The following is a 23588-nucleotide window of genomic DNA, read 5'->3' on the forward strand; positions in this document are numbered from 1 at the left end:
GCCCAGCTCTCATCTCATCTCCCTCTGTTTTCTAAATTTATTTCCTCATGATTTATTTGTGACGATTTTTTATGCTTACTCATATTCCCAAAATAATGCCTAAATTTGTGCACTGAAATGTTGGCTTCAGATAATTTTTTTCTGAGGGTATTTTGTGATCCCGAGTTCAAAATCAGGGCAAAAAGAGGCAGGTAAATGCCTGTTTTCTGGTATGAATGGCGTACATGCTAGTTCCCTTAGTTTTTCAGAATTTTTCCTGTGCGCAAGAATTTCCTGAACGACAGTATAAATGCTGCTTGATAGTAATTGAGTCGTCCATTGCTCACTTAGCCTTACTTAAATTGTTTTCTGACGTTTCCTAGGATGATTTCATTTGTTGCATTCGTTTTACTTTGCAGGCAGAGCAGTTAGGGAACGCTGCAGATCCTGACATAACTAAAATGCTGGTAATCAGCAAGAGTGTGTTTCTGTGCCAGCTGATTTATTTCTTGTCTTTTCTTGTGCAACTTGAATTTAGAATGTGTTGTTTTTTTTTCACATTTACTCACATGGCATTCCAGATATGACTTCTGGACCTACCAGTCTTACGAGTTAGGAGGCATATCTCATTCTGGATGAAAGCGTGAAGAGATGTGAAGGAAAGAAACTATGTTCCTGAACACGCTATAATAATCAGTAGGTATCTTCAACGTGCTGAAAACTGGAAGAATTAGATATAATAGTACTCAAAATGCTCCAGGAACTGGAAAGAGACATGGGCTGTGAAGAGGTAATTAGATGTACATATAGTGCTTCTGTTGGCCAACATCTGGGCAGAAAGTAAAAAATAATAATAATTTAGGGTTTTGTAAATATTTAAGGGGAAGAAGAATTGGGGATGATAACGAGAATATGGCTATGAATAGTTGAATGGAAATTAAGAAAGAAAAAGCAAACTAATTCTATTAAACCTCAATCTCGGGAAATATATTAGAATTTGTAGTCTCTGCCTGGGGCATTTAAGCTCAGAATGGAAATTGCAGTGCCAGCTCATTTCCTACAGCATGCTTTACAGAGACAGAGATTATCTTAATGATCTATGGTCCTCTGAGGCGTATCTAAATTAAACTTCCTTGTTCATGTAAACACGATGTTTCGGAAAAGAAGAGTATTTATACTTTTCTTTCACCTTTTCTGCTATGTGTTGATGTCCAAGACTGTATGAGTATTTGTGTTGGCAAGTTAGGAGGATATCACTTCAAAACTTGTTGCTTTGGGAACAGTGATTGTGCTACTGAACCTCCTACACGGAAATGTAATGGTTGTGGTGTATAATCTGAACACTTGCGCTAGTTCACTTTAGAGCAGCTTTTGAGTTAAAAAGCCTTGACTAACAGGTGGCCTAAAACAATTCTAAGGAAAAGCTGTGTTTAAAAGTATATGTCTTGTAATGCAGTTTGACGACTTCTGATTGTGATGCTACTGATCTCATTGACATCTTGAAGAATTTTCATCTTCATTCTTATCCTCTCTGGTACTGTCTATGCTATTGATCACACATTGAAGGCCAATGACAGGTCAGTAGCTACTAATTTGCAAGTGTGCTTTCAGTCTCCAGAACTCCTGAAACTCATTTGGATGCATTAGATAATGAGCAAATCTGAGTGCTTTAATTTGACTGCAACAGAGAAATAGCCAAGGCATTGCCCAGGGACCATTAGAAGGCAGGTGCGCCATCGTGTCAGAGAACCCTGCCTTACGGTACTGCTTGCATAATGCCCCTTGGAAGAAATAATTTTTTGTGTTGCTTCCTAACGCTGAGTTTTTCCATCTCTTTGGTCGTGTTTTTGATGCAGTGATCTCAGTATTGTCTGCATAGTGCACATGTGGGCTGCAGTTTTTCTGTTACTTTGGGAGAAATGTGAGAACTTTAGACTTGTTTCTTGTTTTAGTTGCTCTAAGTATTCCAGCACACACCCCATTTATATTGTTCAGTCTGTAGCATAATGTGCATATGAGTTCCTATAATTTGAATGTAAAGTAACCTGTGAAAGTAGATGGAAATAAATGTGTTCAGTTTGCATTCAAATGCAAAAGGAAAACTATTCAAGACAAAAACCATACTACAAATTGCATACAAGCAAACCAATGCATTCCTGTTTAGTAAGGGTGATTTCAGTGCTCTGTAACACTGCCTACCATAGCAGGGCAATTACACAGCAACTAACCACCCACCCTGAGTCCCTGTTCTGTGAGCCTAAGCATGTAATTGAAAAAGCCACAAGTACGTTGAAGAGCCACCTGTTTCCTCTTAGGATTATATAAGGATGTAAATATCTCACTTCAGCAGATCTTAAGAACACATGCAAGTATTTGCTGATTCACGAACAATTTTATCTCCAAGGTTACCTGTCGTGGGGAAAGAAAAAAAAGGTGCAGAGGTTTTACTGAAACACAATCTAAAATGTTTTATAAGTAGCATGGAAACCTCAGAAACTTCACAATGGCTCTCACTTGAGGGCTTATCCTGTGCTCCATCTCCAGCACAGGCATTTCCTTCCCTGGGTTTTCCTTCCATTCTCTTCCTTATTGCATGTGAAAATCTATAAAGAGTGAAGATACGTTAAAGGCACGTTCAATGGTGGCTGCTGGTGCTGGGGACAATCAACTTTCATTTCTTCTTGAGCAGGCTGAGGCAAAATGGTTGCCCTCTGAACTGGGGTTGAAGTGGATTTTCAATGTCAGCAGCAAAAACCTGAAGAGCAGAGCTGTTCTGAAAGGAGGACTTTGTCTGAAGACTATTTGATGCACCAGGTCTGTGCTAAAGGGCAAACTTGCATTTTTGACAAATGGGACCATTATACTTTTGAATAACACTTCTGCCTTTTAAAAAGCTTTGCAGTCTTTTATAACCATTTGAGATTCTAAATAGGTCAATATAAACACGTCAACTGTGATTATCAGCTGGCAAAAGCCCTGCCTGGAATGGACAAAAGAACATCCAGATATGAAGCTCAGTCCTCGCTATTAAAAACAATGAGAATGGATGAAACAAAAGTTTGCTAAAAATTCAAAGGAAACAAAAAGCATATAAGGAAGCTAAAAGACTGCCCATGTATTTATATAAGGAGTATTAAGGTTTGTTTTAATTTCAGAATTCAATGGCAAACAGAAATTTTCTTGGAACAGCAAGAGGTGGGCTGGGTCCGGATCAGTGAGGCAAAGACGCTGCTGCTGTGTGGGTCAAATACAGAGCAGGGGGAAAAAAACATCCAAGCAAAGGAGGGGAGCCTCTTCCCTCATGGTTTTTCACAGGTCTGTCTCATGTTAGCTCTTGGCCGATCCAGGGTTCCAGCTACCTGCAGCTGAGCACCAGCAGCTGAACTCCAGCAAGGCAGAAATCGCGCAGCACCTCCATTTCTATGCCAAAGTTCATTTATAAAAGTGGGCCTTTCAGGAATCTCCCACAACAGAGAGAAACTCACAGGACCAATGTCTTTAACGTTTGTGGTTCTCCTCTGTGTAGAGGGCTTCAGCTGCCTTTCATTAGTACAGCGTGCTCATTAAAGAAACCCCTTTCTATTCCCATTTGATCAGTATTGCAGTTTTGGACTATGAATTGAAAGTTTTGAGATGAAAGCGGACTTCCTAATGAATGAGAGTGATTTCCCTCTGTCTTCATGAAGCTATGGGTGGATCTCTGTGAGTCTTTATTGGTACTGCAGTAGCTGAGGCAGAAACCTCAGCCCTTGCATGATCGAGGGACTGGGAGGGGAGCAAATCCCCACAAATAGCCAGTGTATATTTCTATTGCTTCTGTTGCAGCAGCAGGATTTTCCCAAACTGACTGACCTTTTACAAGAACGTCAGTTGAAACAGAAATATCAAGTTACAGCAGTCTTTGTGTCAGGATAAGTTGGAAGCTTCCAAGCATGAAGGAGAATGGCTGTCTCTAATAAAATGATTTTGGATTCCTTCATCCATGTATTTATTGTATCTGTGGGCCAAGGTTTTTTTTCCTGCTCAACTTCAAGGATATCTTTTCCTCCTGGATATAGGTAGAAATTGAAATCCATTTGAATGTTCCCTTTTCTCATGTCATGCTCACTTGATGAATAGCAGACCTAAGATTTTTTTTATTTTTATTTTTTTAGTATTATCAAGTACTCTGTTGAGAAGTTCTAGGGAAAAAATTAGGAGAGGGTTTTTTACTTCCTATTCCAAGAATGGGACTTGTTCGTTAGAGCTTCAGCCTCTGCCCATGCAGCCCACATGTATGACTCCTTCTGTACTGTGCTGTGCACCTAACTCAGGGTGGTGGTTTTCATTTCTTTTGAAGCATTAGGCATAAACACATGAAAAAAAGTCAGTTATGGACTTTCTGTCAAATATGTTAGATCTTATACACCTCTAATCAAAGTAGAGACATCAAATTTCATAGTTCCTTTTACAACACCATGTATTGTGGACAAAAACATCCAGGACTGCTTTTTCAGAGTATAGTCTGATCCAAAATACAGCAGCTGTCTTCCCATGAAAACTCTTTTCATATTAACATACCGGCATAGTTTTCATCACCGTTGTTTACTGTCCAAATTCTGTAGATCTTTATGCATATATAATGATTACTTGCATAATAAAATCCATTCCACTTGTGAATCAGGCCTCAACTGCTGAGCAATACATTTGATCTGCTTCGGGGTCATCTGCTATTTGTTACTGATGATTGTAAATCATCAAAATTGCAATTTTGGGATTACCAATTTGGAAGCCTGTTACTTTCATACTTAATTCAGGATGTTATTCCGTATCATTCCCAGCTTCTAAGATGGAGACGAGCATGCACAGAGTGGAGCAGCCTTTGGCACGTCACCGATTCAGATGGGAGCAGTTGGATGCAAGCTCCACTTCTCAGGTTCCCAGCCTTCCTGATTAGCAGACCAGGATTAACTGATAAGGCTGGCTTTTTGTCACAATGAAGTGTAAGATTGGCAATGCCAAAAAAGTATTCTTATGTAAAGGCTGGTATTTCAGCTGATGAGCTAAGACTGATTTATGGTTATTTCTACCTGAGCATTAATTTCTGCTTATTATAGAAGCACCAGACATGTTCTGTCCACTGCTGCTGAATGCAGCTTTATTTCACGTCTCAAAGCCATCTCCTAGGAAGTTGGATTTGTCACGTCTTGGATAGGAGGATTATCTTCACAAGAATATTAACCCTGTAGCTGATTTTTAATTCTTAATTTCTGGTTCTATCCTCATACATTACTTGTTTTCTGGCTGTTCGACTATACATTTACAGCATACCCTATACTTTTTTGCTCTTTAGTGTTATTGCCTGCTGGTTTTGGAGATGTCCTCAAGCTAGCGTTAAACTACCTGTTGGAAGTGTGGCCCAGAAGAGGATGGGATTCAGCAGGAGTTCACAGTCCAGTATTTACTGAGTTTATGCAGTAGGCTTTGCAGCTTATATGGAGTTTCAGTAGCTACACTGCTAATGATGCTCAAACCATCCATTTTAAAGCTAGTTGGATACATACTTATAAGCAAGCAGGTAAGCGTGGTTAATAGATGACAAGTGTGTTGCTTTGTCCTAGACAGACAAAAGAGATTTTATCTAGGAGATCAAAATCTTATTCTTAGAGGAAGAAACAGAAAGACTCAATAATTTGCTACAAGATGAGTTAGTGCTTTGTGGAACTCTGCATCGATAGTGTGATGCATTATGAGAGGAGGTTCTTCCTTGCTTTGTGGTTTTCCCAGAAGTTCGCCAGTGACTGTTGCAGTGTCAGTGCTTCTGTTTCATACTGCTTTGCTTTGGCTATAAATGAAGCAATAGTATTAATTGACATGTTTTATGCAGGGCACGTGAAAGAGGATTTTACATGTAACAGCAATATTCCTTGCATCTCATCCAGCACAATGACGTCTTCTGTTTGCAGGGTTGGAGTTTTATCTTTTGGCATTAAGAAGTTCCTATATTTATTAAGCTGAGATGTAATGGGCCTGAAGCCCTTAACTTCGATACCTTTAAAGAACTTGGCTAGATGGTAGACCCTGCTGCACAGTGAAAAGGTTATTGCTTTGCTTCCTTTTCTCAGTCTGACACCCTGGGAGCTGTCGCTGGATGCATTGCCTCTATAATGAGACTACCTGCAAGTGGATGTGTTATTCAAACTGACTCTGATGAATTTATTCCAATCAAGTGCAAGTCTCGTTGCAGTAATACTTTTGACAAAAATTGAAGTTACAAATTTGAACTGCTATGAGTTGGTACAGAAATCTCCTTATACAGCTTCCTGTATAATAACTGAACTTTTTTTGGTGTACTTTTGTAGCAGTTGCTATGGAAGTATATAAAGAGATTAATACTGTATGGGTAATCTCTAACTTAGAAACTGTTCTTAGAATTTTTTAAATCTTGTTCATTAACCCTTATGCAGCCATCTGGCTTCCTATTATATACATGGAGCTGGAATCACCTTTACCGTACCCAGGCACTGTAGACTTTGGTACAAAGTACAGCATGAGAATGAAGAAGCACCCAGAAAAATGTTCAGCAGAAGTGAAATGGCAGTCCAGTGATTTTCTTTATTTGTATACACGATATCAGTTTTGAGCTTGAGTTCAATTGTAGATATAATCCTTCTTAATATACTTTTTCTTAAATTGATAATCCTGTCATAATTACTGTGTGAGAAAGCAGCACTTTTGTTTTTTTCCAGCTAGTTGATGCCTGGCACATTTATTTAAAGAAACTCAGCCTGAGCCTCTTCTGTGCCAAAATAATTGCAGACAACACCAAGCTGGCGGGGAAGTGTCGATCCGCCAGAGGGCAGGAAGGCCCTGCAGAGGGACCTTGGCAGGATGGGTCGATGGACCCATGGGATGAGGTTCAACATGGCTAAGTACTGGGTCCTGCACTTGGGGCACAACAACCCTGTGCAGCGCTACAGGCTTGGGGCCGAATGGCTGGAAAGCTGTGCAGAGGAAAAGGATCTGGGGGTGCTGACTGATGCTTGCCTCAACATGAGCCAGCAGTGTGCACAGGTGGCCAAGAAGGCCCACAGCACCCTGGCTTGTATCAGGCATAGTGCAGCCAGCAGGAGCAGGGAGGTGATCGTCCCCCTGTGCTCTGCTCTGGGAGGCCGCACCTCGAGTGCTGTGTTCAGCTTTGGGCCCCTCACTACAAGAAGGACATCGAGGCCCTGGAGCGTGTCCAGAGAAGGGCTACGAAGCTGGTGAGGGGCCTGGGACACAAGTCCTGTGAGGAGCGGCTGAGGGAGCTGGGGGTGTTTGGTCTGGAGAAGAGGAGGCTCAGGGGAGACCTCATTGCTCTCTGCAACCACCTGAAGGGAAGGTGTGGGGAGCTGGGAGTCGGCCTCTTCTCACAGGTAACTAGTGATAGGACTAGAGGGAATGGCCTCAAGTTGCACCAGGGGAGGTTCAGGTTGGAAATGAGGAGACATTTCTTCTCAGAAAGAGCGGTCAGGCATTGGGACGGGTTGCCCAGGGAGGTGGGGGAGTCACCGTCCCTGGGGGTGTTCAAGGAAAGGTTGGACGTGGTGCTTGGGGACATGGCTTAGTGGGTGACATTGGTAGTAGGGGGATGGTTGGACCAGATGATCTTGGAGGTCTTTTCCAACCTTAGTGGTTCTAGGATTCTAATGGCAATGGTTGTCTTTCCAGCAAAACATGTAAACCTCAGTTCCCATTTAAATGGCTGTCTTAGGTCAGATGTTTCCTTGTTGCTCTATATGGTGCTTGGGAGCCTCCGTGTTTCATTTTTGAGTTTTGCAGAGGATTTCACCCAGCGTTATCACAAATCTCTGCAAACACCAAGTGTAGTGTTCTAATACGGAATAATTAGAAAGTAGTTCGTGCAAAAGGCTCGAGCTTTGAATGAATGTGTCTGCTACGAATTGTGACTTGCTTCAAGGTGTTTTCTCATTTTTATAAGATATTTTCAGTGTGATTCATCTAACTGGAGAGGGTCTGTTAGACTAACAAGTCTCATTGCCTTATTTTGCTACTCATGATGCAAAATCTTTTTTTCTCTGTACAATTACTGAGGTCTACTTTAAAACCTGATAGATTTTTCTTAGCTACATTTTAATCAGAAGGTTATTTCCCTTGCCATTTGCTAATACAGAGTGTATTTTTTTAATGCTCTATTGGTTACTACTGGCCCATCATTATAAAAGAAAATATGAAAATGATGGTAGGTGACTTTTTCCCCATCAACTATCTTCACTCTTATGCAGGACCAGGTCACAAGATTATTTAGTTGTCTGCTTTTAGACAAGATGCTTCACCAGCAGTGGTTGCTCTGGATTAAATGCTTATCAGACCAGCTCAGAGATTGCGTGAAAGAAATAAAATCAGCGACTGTTGATACTGATTGATCTTATATACTGTCTGTCTTTCACATTGAAGGTACCACCACTGCTGTCTGTCTGCAGGGAAAAAATATATCTCTTTGATTTGAGTGGAGTTGCTGGCAGGTAAAAACAAACAGAAGATAACGCAAATGCCACACTGGAAATGAAGGGCAGTATGATTCATGGTAAATTTTTGGAGATTTCCTGCTGAGTTCATTCACTTCTGTATTTGAAAGCCATCAAAGCATGCAAAGTATTCAGATGAATGAGAGTTATCTTACGAATATGTTAAATATGCTGTGCTGGGATAATGGGATGTGAGCCAGGACGGAAGGGATTCATAGCCTCTAATGTTATTTCAGCACTGAGGTCAGAATCTGCCATGCGTGTGAGTCAGCCAGCGTACAAGGATACTCCAGAGCAGAATTTATAACTGTAGAAACTATGCGTTGCCTATTTTGCATATCGATTCATGCATGTATTTGAAAACTTAGCTGAGAATGAGCACGACATCAAAAATACAGATGCAGACTGTGCCTGTAGACAAACTGCAGCTGGCAAATGCTGTGTTTGTCCTTGTGTTTGATGTGTACCCAACTAGCGAGCTAGTGTTCAGGCACCGAACAGCATCCTGGGCAATACTTATAGGGCAGAACAAAACCCAACTCTTGGTCTACTACAGGAAAAAACAAACAAACAAAAAAAAAACAACCAACCTACACTAAAATGTTCTGCAATTCATCATCCCAGGAGGTGCACGTAGTCTGTTGCTTCTTATTTCACCAAAAAAACAATTTTAAGTGTTTAAGTTCCAATGCAAAGTTATTCTATGCTTTACTGTTTTCTGCTACTTTCTATTCACATAACTTCTGAGTAAAATAATTCCCTTTGGCTGATTGATTCAGGAATTTGACTGTCGCGTTCAAGGCATGACATTTGAAAACGCATACTAATGGACTGTAAATGTGTTGCTGCAAGTTCTCAAGTGATTTTTCTTTAATGTAGAGGTGGAGCACTAATATCACTTTGGGTAAAATCTATTGCCCCTAGAAACAATATTTTAAAGTTCAGTAATATTCATGACTTAAGGATCGTAATTGCATCACTAAAAGAAAAGCAATGTGCTTTACATTCCAACTTTTTCTGAAATAGCTTTGCAGGGACCTCATTGTACAACAGCTTGTTGTAAAAAGACAAAACACCTCGGCAGATGAGTAGCTCAACTGCAATAAAAATCCATCTGCAGTGGTCGGGACCTCCAGTGTTCCATTTCTGTCTGGTCTCAGAGTGGCTTTCTGGTCCAGTCTATAGCTAAACATGCTTCCTCTGTGAATTCAGGGAGCACTCTTCCTCTTACCTGTATAGGCAAGCACACAGTCTGCTCTAGGAGCAGCTAGGAGCCAAGTCACGGTACTGAACTATCGGTATCTAAAATGGATAGTACCTCTTACAGCTAAGAAAACAATTACTCCTCAAAAGTGTACGTTGGGAAGTGTGTGTATTTTTTTAAATTCACAATTTTATTGCACTCCTGCCTTTAACAAAATGCATGTTCATGCTGTCAGTGGCTATGTGGTTGCTAGTAAGGTCATCTGTCTGATGAGTTTTACAGTTGAGGGTTGTGATCACTGAGGGTACCACTTGCAAGTTGAACTATGGTGCTAATGTCCCTGCCGCATAAAACACAGCAACTATTCTGCTGGTTCACTATTCATTATAAAATCATCCTTGTGGAGTTTTAACTTTAGAGCATGCGGCTTTTCATATTTGAAGACCTTAAGCCAGTTTCACCCGATGGCTGCGGAGCAAAGCTCACTTCCTGCGGATGGAAAGGAGCACTGTTCAATTCCTCTTACATGTGCCTCTCAAACGAGACAGCGAGATCCTGATTCCATTTGCTGCGCTGGTCGTGATGTGTGTAGCAAAACAAAAATGACAAGGGACTATGTCCCATGGTAAGAACAGAGGGTTGGCAATTATAAGAATCTATTTTTTTTTCATGCAAACAGAGCATGAAAAGCTTTTAGTGAAGAATGAATGCAGACCAGCAAAATGTCATTTTCATGGTCTCTTGACCACCACCATGCTTAAAGCTCTTTAATGGTACTACAAGTTAGTAGTGGAAATTTTATGCTGTGTTTGTATTTATAAGTGGTGATAAACTACTAATCATATCAACGATTAGCAAGTGGCTAACCTGATGAAGGGAGCTGTGGTCAGGTGGCTTCTGCAGGCTGTCATTTGCTTTATGGAAAAGATGCTAGCTTCTGCCAAAATAATTAAGAGAAAATGTAGATGGGTTATATGTCTGATGCAGTTACCCTCCACTGTTGCTCTCAGAGGGCTCTCTTGAAAATCGGATCTGTAATGGATATTATGCAGATTTGAAAGAAAAATTGAAACATGCGACTTTTTCTATCCGCTTTTGATGTTACATTCAGCTGCTTTCATCTCCGAGGATAAAAGTAATTGAACAATAATCCCAGAGAAAGTAAAATACACAAATCAATAAACTGCTCTCACCGGAGAATTTTATTTTGATGAGTATACTGGTACCGAACGCTTCCCCGAGCTGTTAGGTTTCCATTAGGTGGTCTTGTACTATTTAATACTGCTAGCAGTGTCTGCATTAGAGAACATAGACAACGAATAAGGCAGATACACTGAGTATCAGAAAACAAGAACAGCTTTTTACCTGCTGTGATTGACCTCCTAAATTTTAATTTGGTGCTGAGAGCTGGTCATTGTCTTTTTATTTTTGTGTTCTTTTGGGAAGTATAATGAAGGCAAGGGTTAGTGTTTCCATTAGATGTAGTGGTAATGAATGTAGGCAGTCGTTAGCCAAGCCTTTTGTGTCGAGCGTTTTCATGTCTCCACTGTGATGTGCAGAGGAATTTGGGTCCTTTGTAGTCCTTTTCTCTGCAGTGTTTTCCACTGAACTTGAGCCTTACATTATTTTCCGTCTAATAGTCTTGATTTTTTTTTTAAACAATTTCATATGCGTACTTCAGCAAATATTGTGAAAGCCTCCCGTTTTGTGTGAGGTGCTATGATAGGCACGTAGAGAAAGGGAATCCGTGCTCCAGGGTCTTAGCCTCAATATGAAAACCAGCTGAACGTTCCTCTTGTGTATACAACCTTAACTATGTTGTTATGTACACAAGGAGAGTTTGCCTGGGAATATAGATTAATCTAGACATGATGTAAAGAGGAAACACCGGGAAGGGCTGGAGGTGCAGCAGGCAGCAGGTCTGTGGCCTGAAGCTTCCTGTGGTCCATTGTAAGGACTGTCTCGTTAGGGCCTGTCAGATTGTGTTATTGGGGCTGAAGTACGAAACCTGCAGCATGGTGAATGCTTTGGAAATCTTTAACCATTTCCATAACCATTATTCAGTTTTTAAGCTTGAGCTTACGTCTTCCAGAGGAAGCAGTTGATGATCCATCTCTAAGGCTAACCCTTCACTCTGCATTTTGTGGTGTAGTTTTTTTTTTTTTCTCCTGTCAACTTGAAAACCTATCACAATCTGTGCAATTAAATTAGATGAAATGGAAGAAAAATTATAGCCCATTTATATGCAGGAGAAGGTTCACAGACGGTAATAGCTAAATTTTGAAAAGGATTCAGTTTCTCTGAGTTGCTCTTGGCCTGTCCAAGGTTGAGCCCAGGACTGGAAGTGAAAGGATCCTTAGGCCTCTAGAGGAAAAGGTGTCCCCCGCTGTGCTCGGTCGGTCTGGAGGAGAAATCTGCTGGAGCTGAACTCTACACTGGAGAGTTGGCAGAGGGGAAATGGGGAGGTAGCTTTAAAGAAGAATTGGGAGAAGAGGATAGGAAAGTAGATGTTTGCATAGGGCAGCTGGGCATGGGGAGTGGGAGCTGGGACATCTTCTGAGGATGGAAGAGGAATGCATGAAGGAGGTCTGAGACTAAGACCCAGTCTCTGATGGGGATCAGGCTGACACCCTCGTACTGGAGGGGTTAGACGAGCTCTTTTTGTGTCCCCTGATACCTTCGGTGCTTAAAAATCTCAGGCCCACCACAGGCACGGTATGTATGCACGAATAATAAACGTTCACATTGCACATGCAACCCTAATACCAGCTGGTCCCAACAACTGATTGCTTCACTTTGTAGCTGTAATGCTCTTGGATATTGAGCTTCACAGGAGGTTTTCTGAAGATTAATAGGGAAGAGAAAGTGGTTGCATCTGTAAGTCTTGAGAGAGTGGAGCTGAGTGGATGCCAGTTGGAGATCCCTGACATATCTAATATTCTGCTGCTTGAGATGAATTATAACTATCTAGGGAGCAAATGCTAATGCCTATCTGGTAGGAATATTGTTATTTTAATAGTAAAGCAGTAACTATTTTTTTCTCTGCCCTTCTTTATTACCCTCTGCTCTGAAGAGAAGGAAATCATTAACAGCTGGAGGACAACCAACCATCAAAGTGATTTTTTTCAGCACTTGTTTTAGGTAGGAGTATTAGAGGAAAAAGAAATTAGTAACACAGTCTTTTCTGTATATTAATTCAAGGCTACATGAAATGAACAAAAAGGGTGTCTCGCCATAAATGCTGCTACAACTAGCAGACCTGTGATGCCAAGCTGTGGCAGTGGTTATTGGAATGTTTCAGTGACATATTAACAGATCTTTTCTTAGAAACTTAGCTTCCTTAACACACTTTCAGCAAATGGATTTCCAATAAGAATCTACATCCTTTCTCCTCTTTCCATTTCAAAATAAACTCTTTCAGGGCACAGTGGTGTATTTGTGTGGAAATAGCTTTGCTGAGAAATTGAAAGGCAGGATCTGGATCAGTTCCCTGCACGAGCTTTGCAATATCCCTGAAAAGTGTCGTGATCTGTATTTGGCGCCCAGAGCGTTGCTTAGGCTAGTGAGGGGAAAACTAATCTCTTGCGCTTTCATTTGGCAGCACTGTCTCATAGACTGATCCTAATGGGGTGGAAATGAGCTCAGCTGCCTAATTCTGTTAAAAACATAGGCTTTTTTTAACACATGAATGCTCATCTACTTCCTTCAAGCCTTGTTGTTAAAGCCATGGCAGCAAAGAATCAAGCCATAGTTGCCGAAAACAAAACACGCTGCTTTTTTTTCCACTTCGGTTCTTTCTTTTGTATGCAGTAAGAAATGGCAAGTGCAAGAGCTTCATTCACCCAGAAGAAATCAACAACAACAACAAAAAAAACACTTTAAAGTATAAAGATCTTGATGTAGACAAATGAGCCTTGCCCTCACTTTTAGGGCACGACTAACTAACTTGCTCATTAGCATTGTAACCTCTAGACGTCGTTTCACCACCTATGTTTTGGAACCCAAAGAGGGCATTGTGCCCCCAAAACCAGATGCAGGTCTTGCACTCCAGCCTCGTGGGATCCACGTGAAAGCCACCAGTCTCCCACTGTCTTCCAGTGTCGTGTATCTGAGTGGCTGGTTGTAGCAGCACAGCTCTTTGGTCATGGTGAAGCTCATTTCCTGCTGGTGGAGGACTGATCGCCTGCTACTGCCAATGAGATGAAGAAAGTAAGCAGAGCCGTAAATCTTCCTCTGTGTTTCCATTGGGCTGTAGATGAGGACATGGCCAGTGTCTGTCATACAGACAGTCCATTTTATGCCTCTATACCTCTAGGTCCATTAGGGTTGACCTTCCTTCATTAAATCCGAGGCTCAGGTTTCTAGTTCCAAGAGAAATGCACTAGTATAGGACTTTGTAGGGAAGCTTAAAAACTGAACACCAGCATCCTCTGCAGGGCTCTCGAATCTTCATTATATTCTTCACCTTTTTCCCTTCTGAAGACTGCAGAAAGTTTCCTCATGACGGCCTAGTTTCATTCTCTGAGCAAGCTATAAACAGCGTGGGTGAATGCTTCCAGCATGGAATTGGCCATGTGGAGGGACGATGTGTGCACACGTGTAGGTGTGCACAAGTTCATGCAATGCTGTCCCCTGTAAGTGCCTTCCATGGCTATTAAAAAAAGCTCTGCTAATACCCTTGTAAAACTACAGCTGGCTGCTAATCGCTTGCTTTGCTATGTGGATGAGCTCAGAAGAGTTTTAAAGGATGTGTCCCAGCCTACACAGCAAATAAGGATTAAGAATGGGAAGTTAACAGCTTTCTGTTATAAAATAGTGTTGAGCAAAAGAAAGCAGCAGTAATTTGATATTTGTTGGACAACCCTACTATTTTTTTTTTGGTTTGCTTTTAACAATAAGGTGGTCTGAGGTTTCCCTGGGGTATCTTCCTGGATAAAGTCAGCTCTGCCGTGAGCCCAGAGGAGAGCTCACCCACTTGGTAGCCTTCCTGAAGGAGCAGCACCTTGACTGCTGCAGGCTCACACCTCTTGCAGCATGGAGCACGGAGTGGATGAATTCTGGGCATGGCTGATGGCAGGAACCTGTAGCAGTGCAGTGGTGCCCTGCAGCAGCAGGGAGGTTACAGGTACTGGGAACAAGTTGGAGTTGTTTAGAACTGAGTCGCTTCTGGGCTGTTAATCCATCAAAAAAAAAAAAAAAGATATTTTGGGTGAAAAGAAAGACTTGGATTTCAATGAGACTTTAAAAAGTGAGTGTTGGGGCTATTAACAATCCTGACACAAAGGCGTGTATGTTCCGATTACACTAAGAGCCCTACCTGCATTAGAAGCTATCTCTTACTAGGCTTGACAGTGTTCCTAAAGAACTAGTTTATGTGTATTTTTCTTGTGCATAATGTCTGTACAGAAATTCTATGAGTTTTTTTTTAGTGGTACACCGATGAGATATAAATGGTGGTAAAGTGCTGTCCTGCCCCTTGCACTCTGCTCTCTTGGAGCTTTTCTCTCGCTTCTTCCCAGGACTCCTCCTTTCATGAGACATTTGCTTGCTTCTTCGCTGCAAAGATGAAAAAATGCAGAAAGAGCAGAGATCCTGGTTCTCTGTGCCATTTGAGAGCTGTGGTTGTACTGAAAGCAGATGAACTATTGGTGGAAAAAGTCCCAAAGGCAAAAATTTGATCAACCCTGTTCTACAATGCGTCTGGCTGCTGTGATTCTGGCAAATACCTGGAGAAGTTGCATGTTGATGCTACTGCCTAATGACATCCCAATGAGTTCAGAAAGCTGAGTTAAGTGCTTGGAGCCAATTGTAAAGCAAGTGAGGGGACATTTGCCATTTGTAACTTAGTGCTGGATAATTGGCACCTACAGAAAGATGCTGGAGGAGGTTTTTCTTCTGCCCCTCTTGTGAGCAGGTGTTGAAGCACAGCTGGATTTTTGCTGATGCACTGTAACAAGTCTGGCTCATTAACTGAAGCAGAAAATCCAGAAAAAATGGGAATGGCTTCCTGCTTGGGGACATGGACATCTTTGAACAGAAATTCTAGGACCAGATAAGCTTAGGGAGGAAGTTATTCTGTTTTATTTTTTGTGTAAGTTAAAAGTGCAACCATATCCTAGGAAACGGGCAATTATTGGGCTAAATACGGTGCATTGATTTTGGTCAGAGCAAACTTTTATCTTTCTTCCACCATCCCAAAGTGTATCTGTAGCATTTTGAAATGAACATTTGTTCAAATATGTACATTCACATAATCGTTAACCATCCATGGCATTAATGGTATTGCATTGCTGACTTCAACACTCTGGTGTAAGGAAGACATGAGCATGAAATTAGAATTAAACAGCTGGCCATAAATTGCATTTAGACCCTGTATGAAAATAGGTTTCTGAAATACTTTGCAACCAGTATGCAGCCGCAGGAATTTGAAAGACTCCTGGTCTAGTTAAAGGAGAAACTGGGGGAAGAAACTGGTTGACATCTCTGGATACCATATCTGACATCTCTTACAGTAGCTGAATATCCAACCACCCACTCCCGAGGACTTCTCCTTCGTCCAGCCTTATTTTTACAGTTGTGACATTATCTACTTTGCCTAAGTAATTATTCAATCTTAGCATTCTTAGCAATTGAAAATATCGTTTTTTTCTGTCAATATGGTATACTGTAGAGAGAAAATCCCTTTAGATATCATCAAGTACAGGGAAATCAGCTAGTCCTTATCATATAGATATTCCTCGAATCTGACTGCCCATTGCTGGTGAAAAAGGGAGTTGCTGCTTCTCTTGAACCTCGAGAAAACCGGACAAGCCCCATATGGCTTAGGGCAATTAAGTTATTTCAATAGCCCACACAGACCCCACGCTTCACAAGCTGATAGCTCCTTCTACTAGACTGAGAAGTGGAAATGGAAAAATATTTTCCACGGCTTTCGTTTGTTTTTGAAAGGCTTCCAAAAGAGCAGAGAGAATTTCTCTTGCAGATTGCACAGACATAAAAGGAAGCTGCAGTTACAAATGTGAGGGAGCCTATCTGAGGGAGCAATGCCTCTCTCTCTGCTCTTCGGAATAATTCAACAGACCCGCAACTGTGTAGAGAAAACCTCTCAAACATTTGCTTACCCACTATTTTGATTACCTTATTTATTTTTACGGAGATAATTTATTTTTTTGTCAGAAACTAGCTTATGTATATATATTATTGTAATCTTTTCCACATATTCCATTTGAAGCTAACAGCAGAAGTACACACGGAAAGAGGTGGTAAAAATAAATGCACATGCGTGTTAATAAAATAGCTAAAATAAATATTTTATTTATACATAATAAAATAAACAGATTTGTGGGGAAAAAAGCATTTTATTGTGCTTGCCAAAAAAGTGGTTTACCTGCTTTGTAATTTCACTTTCATTAGCATATTTAATTATGCTTTTGTATTTAATCATCAGAATGCTCAGTAATGTACATTTTGTTCCCAGCCATGGAATACCACCACTAAGTGTATCCATGATAGATGTTTTTAATAAAATCAGTAATTACCCTTTATTGTTGCTTTAAATGATTATTTTTAAGTTTGTTAGGGAACAATAGTTTTAGGTACAAGAAGAAGAAAGCTTTCTCTTTACCATTTCAAACTCTAATGAAAAACTCCATTTAAACAGATGCTAATAAACCTCTTTTTTCTTTTCTGTTTCTTTTTTTTTTTTTTTTACAAAAGGTAGTGCTTCATTATCTTGAAGTTGTTTACGAGTGGAGGTTTGGCAGCTCAGCTGTGGGTGTGGGTTAGAGCAAGCACCGGCGGTGCTGGGGTAGGCTCTGAGTCGCCTGCTGGTGCGCCGGACCTGGGTCTGCAAGTATGAGAGGTGCCTTTGGGAACAAGTTGGAAGGTCTCAGACTTCTCAGAAAGATGGATCTCAGCTGAGTTTAAGGGTGTTTGGGTCAATTTTTTTCTTTTTTTTTTTTTTGTCTTGGTTTTGTTGAACAATCTCTATGAGATTAGAGGATGTTTATGGGTTTTGTAACCCATGAAATAAGTTTCCGTTTTTAAAAAAAAATTGAAATCTTGGGTTTCTTTTGATGCAGAATTCAAAGTAAAATTTGCAACTGAAACAAAAGCAGATCAATAAAAAAAATGAAGAAAATGTACTGTGAACTGAGGTGAAATGCTCATGTTAACTGTTGCGAGAGCTCAGTCCCTAGCTTATCTAAGCATGTACTCCATTATCTAACTTATCTTTCTTTTACAATAGCTTCAGCTATGCGACAGTGCTCCTTCTATATGTCTCAGAGAATGCCATCAAATGGCCTATTTTAGTTCATCAGCGTAATGACACCTATTTCTTTGTGTGTGGCTTGGGGTTTAGGTGATTGTAGATATCTCAACAAACAGGTTGTTCTGTGGCCATGTTGTTGTTTTAGTCTGGACTGTTGTCTTCTTTTCTCTGTCGGGAGTCTTGAAGATTTTGGAAGTCTGTGATTCTAGGATTCTTCTCTCAACAAGCAAGAACGTGCATTTCTCTGTAATCACCTTCAGCTTTGTCTGCACTGTCTTTTGAGCAGTGGCACCCAAACTGCTTTAAAAAAATGTTTCAAATTTTAGGGAAATTTTCTTTATGCAAAAAAGGGCAAAGCTAAAGCACTTTTATGGTATTGGCAGACTAAGGAACTCTGCTTAATCAGTGTTTTTATCTGTCATGTCTGAAAAGGCATTTAGACCACATTCAGGCTAGGAAGGCATTGAAATATGATGAGCAGCATCTGAATGAGTTGTGATGCTCAGCACAGGATCTCTGTCACCAAAAAGACATGCTGCACTTCAGGAATGCGCAGAGTTGTCCGATGTTCTGAAATGTCCCCGTGTAGGACATTGATAAGGAAGGCATTTATAGAGCAACTCATCTGTCAGTGTGTCTTTGAAGAGGTGAACAGCACTCACGGTGGAGTTGGCTGTTTTATCCTGAGCCATCACACAATTAAATCGGATATTTAAGGCATACCAGCTGAATGCTTTTGCTTTGTTTTATCTCACTATGTTAGTTTGCTAGTAGGTATGTTTCCTTAGGCTTGCTTCATTGTATGGAAATTTAAAGAGGAAGATGAGAAATAGGAGATAAAGGTGAGATAGAGAGTACCTGGAATCGAATCATTGTCAGACATATTACTGTTTGGTTTTCTATCTGCAGAACAAGAATAATGTCTTTGTGGAACTGGTAGGAATCTACAAAGGGAAACATCCTATTTACTGATTCACTGATGATCAGAATTGTGTTGTTGTTGCGTGGAAAGTAGTCACTGTCTCAACTCCTTGGAGTGACTGACGATGAGCTCAGGTGTGGCTGTGTCAAGTGGAAGGCAGGAATTGGACTTGCACACGTTTTCCTTCTCTGCTTTCTCAGAAAACATCAGTTAGGACTCTGGGAAAGCTGCTACACCTGTCATGCTTGTCTTTGTTCCTTTTGTGCATTCTCAGTCCCTGTAACCCACTGCGGGGAAACAGGATTCAATCAGTGGTCACCTGCACTGCTAATGAACTCTGCCTCGTGCTCTCTGTAGGGTCAGCAGACATGGGCGATGGGGCCTCAGAGCAGTATGGACATCTTCCACTCAATGTCATGTCTGCACTGACAGTAACAATTTCTTGCAATTAGGCTCCTGCAGCAGGTAGTTGACCTGAAGGGCAGCAGCTGATTGTCTCTGTTTAACTTCACTGCTCAGCCTTAGCTCCGTGTTCAAACCCTGGTGCTTTGCTGTTACTTCCTTTCCTCGCTGTTCTGCCCTGCATGGCGGGGTATGAAGCAGAGACAATTGTTATTAATAACCTAAATCAACCTTTGCCTTTTCCACACCTCACCTTGAGTAAGGCAACTACAGCGAACAAAATTAGATCTGTAAAACTCAATAAGAAAATTATAAAACCGGTCGTAAAAGTCAACTTTCTGTGAAATGGTGATAGCAGGAGATGCAGTCCCTGAACAGTGCAGGTTGCTGTTGGGTCAAAACCCTACACTTGCGTGGACTGAGGACTTGGAGCACACCCGAAGGACCTGTTGGGAGAGTTTGTGTCCATCCTTGCCACGTGCCCATCACGGCCAGTTCAGAAAGGTTCCTGACCTGAAAAGTGCTGCGGCCTACCAAAGTAATGATAGATATTGAAGCAATGCTGGGAGATGTGGTATTAAAAAATGCTGTTCAGTCCTTGGTTTTGATGTAATTAGCAGTTCAACCAGGCTGAAATGAAAATACAATGCTTGCACAGTGAAATCCCAGAGAGTATGATTTCTTTGCATGGATTCAAGACTAGTTTTAATATGTCAGTGACAGCTGTTCCATTGCTGCTGCCTGCTAAGAATTTCCATGGGTTTTCCAAGGTCTCAGGACAGTTAGAAACTTCAATTTATGCAGGTTACTCAGATGTCTTAATATGTATGATCCATAACTGTTCAAATTGGGTCAGTTTGTTTGTCTTGCTTTGGTGGTAGTTGTTTTTTTTTTGTGCAGCTGAAGTTGAAATCTATATTAGCAGCGTCTCTTAAACTAACCAAGTAATAATTTTTAGGTTTCTCCTTGCTTTATTGTGAAGCTATAATTCCAGGAATACAGAAATGGAGCAGTTCATCCAGTCTTCAGATACTTAGAGTAGCAGAGGATTATATAGAATAGAATAGTTCAGTTCAAAGGGACCTGCAAAGGTTATTGAGTCCAACTGCCTGACTACTTCAGGGCTAACTAAAAATCAAAGCAAATTCTTGAGGGCATTGTACAAATGCCTCTTGAGCACTGAAAGGCATGGGACACCACCTCTCTAGGAAGCCCGTTCCTTTCCAGTGTTTGACCACCCTCACAGTAAAGAAACTTTTTGCTAATGTCCTGTCTGAAGCCCTCCTGGTGCAGCTCTGTGCCATTCTCTCAGCCTCTCCTCACAGTACGTGCCTTCCAGCTCTTTCACCAGCGCTGTTGGCCTCCTCTGGACATGTTCAAGTACTTGAACATGCTTTTTTTTATCTTGTGGAGCCCAGAATTGCATGCAATATTCTATTGGGGAATTGGGGAAAATAAGTGATTATATGAAAAATAGTTGATGTTATACAGTAGATTCCCAGGGGAGGTACTACAGAAATTTTGAGATTAAGATTGAAACAGAAAGGTATATACACTTTTAAAGTGCAGAAGGAATTAAATAGAGAATCTAGTAGAACCACCGTCCTTTAAAAACAATACAAAATCTCATCTATGAAAATGAGTTTCAATGGCTTATGCTGGAGTGTGTGACTACAGGAAAACATTTTCAAAGTTATATAGTTTGTTTTCAGAAAAAGGTGATTGAAAGTGAGAGAAGGGAGCCAGAGTGAATATAAAGCTCTAGGTCTTGCTTCAATTTGTTTATTTAATTTCAGTCTCGTTTGTTTCTCTCTGAACCTAACATTTAAATAGTTTTTACTTATTTATTCATTCCCCTTTGTTCAAGAATCTGCAAGGCCATTAGATGTCAAATCTTGACACCTGCTCTTGAAAACTCCTGAGGCTATGGGTATTTCAGAAATGTGCATCCCATTCCTCTTTTCGTGACAGCATCCCGATCTCTTCCCACCCCACTGGACTGACGAATCTCGTATTTTAAGCATACATGTGCAGGATGTTCTGCGTTCATGTAGGGGGGGGTCTCTGGACTGTCTGTGAGATCTGTAGTTTAGCTTCTTGCTTTGTAACACTAACCTGTCTGCTGTTTATAGGCAGGTTACTGTAATGAAAGTCTCAGGGTATATCTTAGAGCATTTAGAGTAATATTTTGAGTCATAATTAGAAACCGGTCAGCATGAACCAGCTTGTGAGACTTAGTTTTATGTAAGAAAGGGAAGGGCAAATGTGAACAAGGTGAGATAACTGAGAAATTCAGGTAATCATCCATAGTCCAGGTTTTGGACATACAGCTTGATGAAGTGATGCTGAATCAGTCGCGCCTTACCCTTAGAGTCCTTACCGTTCCTTAGAGTCGACACATCTGACATCAATAAACCAAACACCCTCTCATTACCCATTCATTCTATAACATGACTGACTTAAAGAAAATAACTGTAATTTAAAAAACGCTATAACATTAACATGGAGGTTAATTGCAATCTTCAGCTGCACCATTGTTGTGGCACGAAATGTTTCTGCTGCGTCTCAGCCCCATGCCGATGTGGAGTCTGAGGTTGATTACGTCAGAAAGTTCTGAAGGACGAGCATCTGCATCTGGTTTTGGTTTTCTTTCAACACATCTTAAAGCATCTTGTGCTTACTCGTACAGTTTTAGAGGCTGAAAGCTGTCATACAGCCATTCTTTGGTTCACCTTAATTATGTATATGAGCCGTCTACAGAAACGCTCTTTCTGTGGTTTTAGAGTAAAGGGATGATTATCACCTATGCAGAAGTATGTGGGTATGTATATGCATACAAGCTTTCTAATTTCAATATATATATATGTGTGTATATATATATATATATACACTTTTGACACAAAGGGCTAAAGATCCTTATTTAAGAAGTGTTTTCTGTATGCTTGGGGAATAACATGACTTATGTGGAATACTAAACCAGTCACTACCTTTAGACCCCTGGTTCTTTAATAACCATACTAATCCAAAAGTGGCTGCACATATGTGTATCTGTATAAATACCCAGAATAATGTTCACTTCAGAAGTAGCTGTTTCCCATTGACAGTTACTGTGCTAGTCACTGGGGTGTGATTTTTTTTTTTTTATATTTTTTTCAGGAGTAACATGGAATATACTGGTTGTTACAGTATGCTTTCTGCCCATGCATTAGTAGGTTAAAGTCAGCGTGACTGGTGTGTGCTTTACTTTCAAGAATTACAGGAAGGCCTTTTCTCTACTTCGAATGTCTTCCAGAGAAGTGTAACTGGTATTTAGGAGTCCATATGACTTGTTTTGTTTCCATTAAAATGTTCTCTCATGATTTCAACTTGTGAAAGGAACAGAACTGGAGAAGTGGGAGAAACACTAAATTGTGCTATAAATCAAGAAACTGTGAAATTATGTATTTTCTAATTACCTTGCTTAGATATATATTGATCAAAAAAGCAAACGAGCTGTACAAGCTGAAGAAATGTCAGATAAACTGTGACATGTGTAGTATTATTACCATCTGACATATCTCAAACACTGATTTTACTAACTCATCCTTCATTCTTTATATCTGCATGTCTAGCGATGCATGCATTTATATTTTATGTAAAGGGCAGAGTCTGTAGTCAGAGCGTTTGAGTTATGCTGTTAAAAATAAATTAAGGAACAGCAGGTGAAAATGATTCTTACACATGAATATTCAAACTTTACCTCAGACAGATACTGTAGAAAGAATAATAAAGAGCAATGAAACTTTGCTGAGGCCAAGGCATTGATATGCTCTGAAATAAAACTTTTATTGGCACAAGGTTGAGATGACTCAGAAAGCTCACTGAAGGAGGGGCTTGGCCTGCTCGTAGGCCCCACCGCTGAGGCATTTAAGAGTGCCTGCCAGGAGCTGAAAACTGGAGGGGCAGTGGGGCTGGGGCAGGGGCAGGCCGACAGCCCGCCCCACAGTTCTTGTACTCTTGTACCAGATGACAAGTTTGTTCCTTCTCCTCTGACAGCCGTCTCCTGTGTATTTGCATCACTTAGGGCTGGATTCACCAAGCTACTGGGTGGGGAGGGAGTTTTGTAAAAATGAAGTGCAACATCCACGCTACTTAAATGGTGCTGCCGCTGTTGGATTCAGTGATGTTTCACAGGATTCGGAAGCCTGACCTCTGGTCAGTGCCCTCTGACAGGATTTCCAGTGAAAGCTCAGGAGCCAGAATCCATGTGTGGACTGGACATTAACCTCCTCATGTACTTGTTCCTCCTCTCCAAAAAGA

General features: G+C 40.9%; 1 protein-coding gene across 29 annotated transcripts in view; it reads left to right on the forward strand.

Moving 5' to 3' along the window:
• The window catches only part of PTPRT (protein tyrosine phosphatase receptor type T), a 572020-nt gene that overhangs the window by 390637 nt on the left and 157795 nt on the right, over nt 1-23588 (forward strand). The window lies entirely within an intron of this gene.

Source organism: Anser anser, assembly GCF_964211835.1.
Source record: "Anser anser genome assembly, chromosome: 16".
NCBI lineage: Eukaryota > Metazoa > Chordata > Aves > Anseriformes > Anatidae > Anser > Anser anser.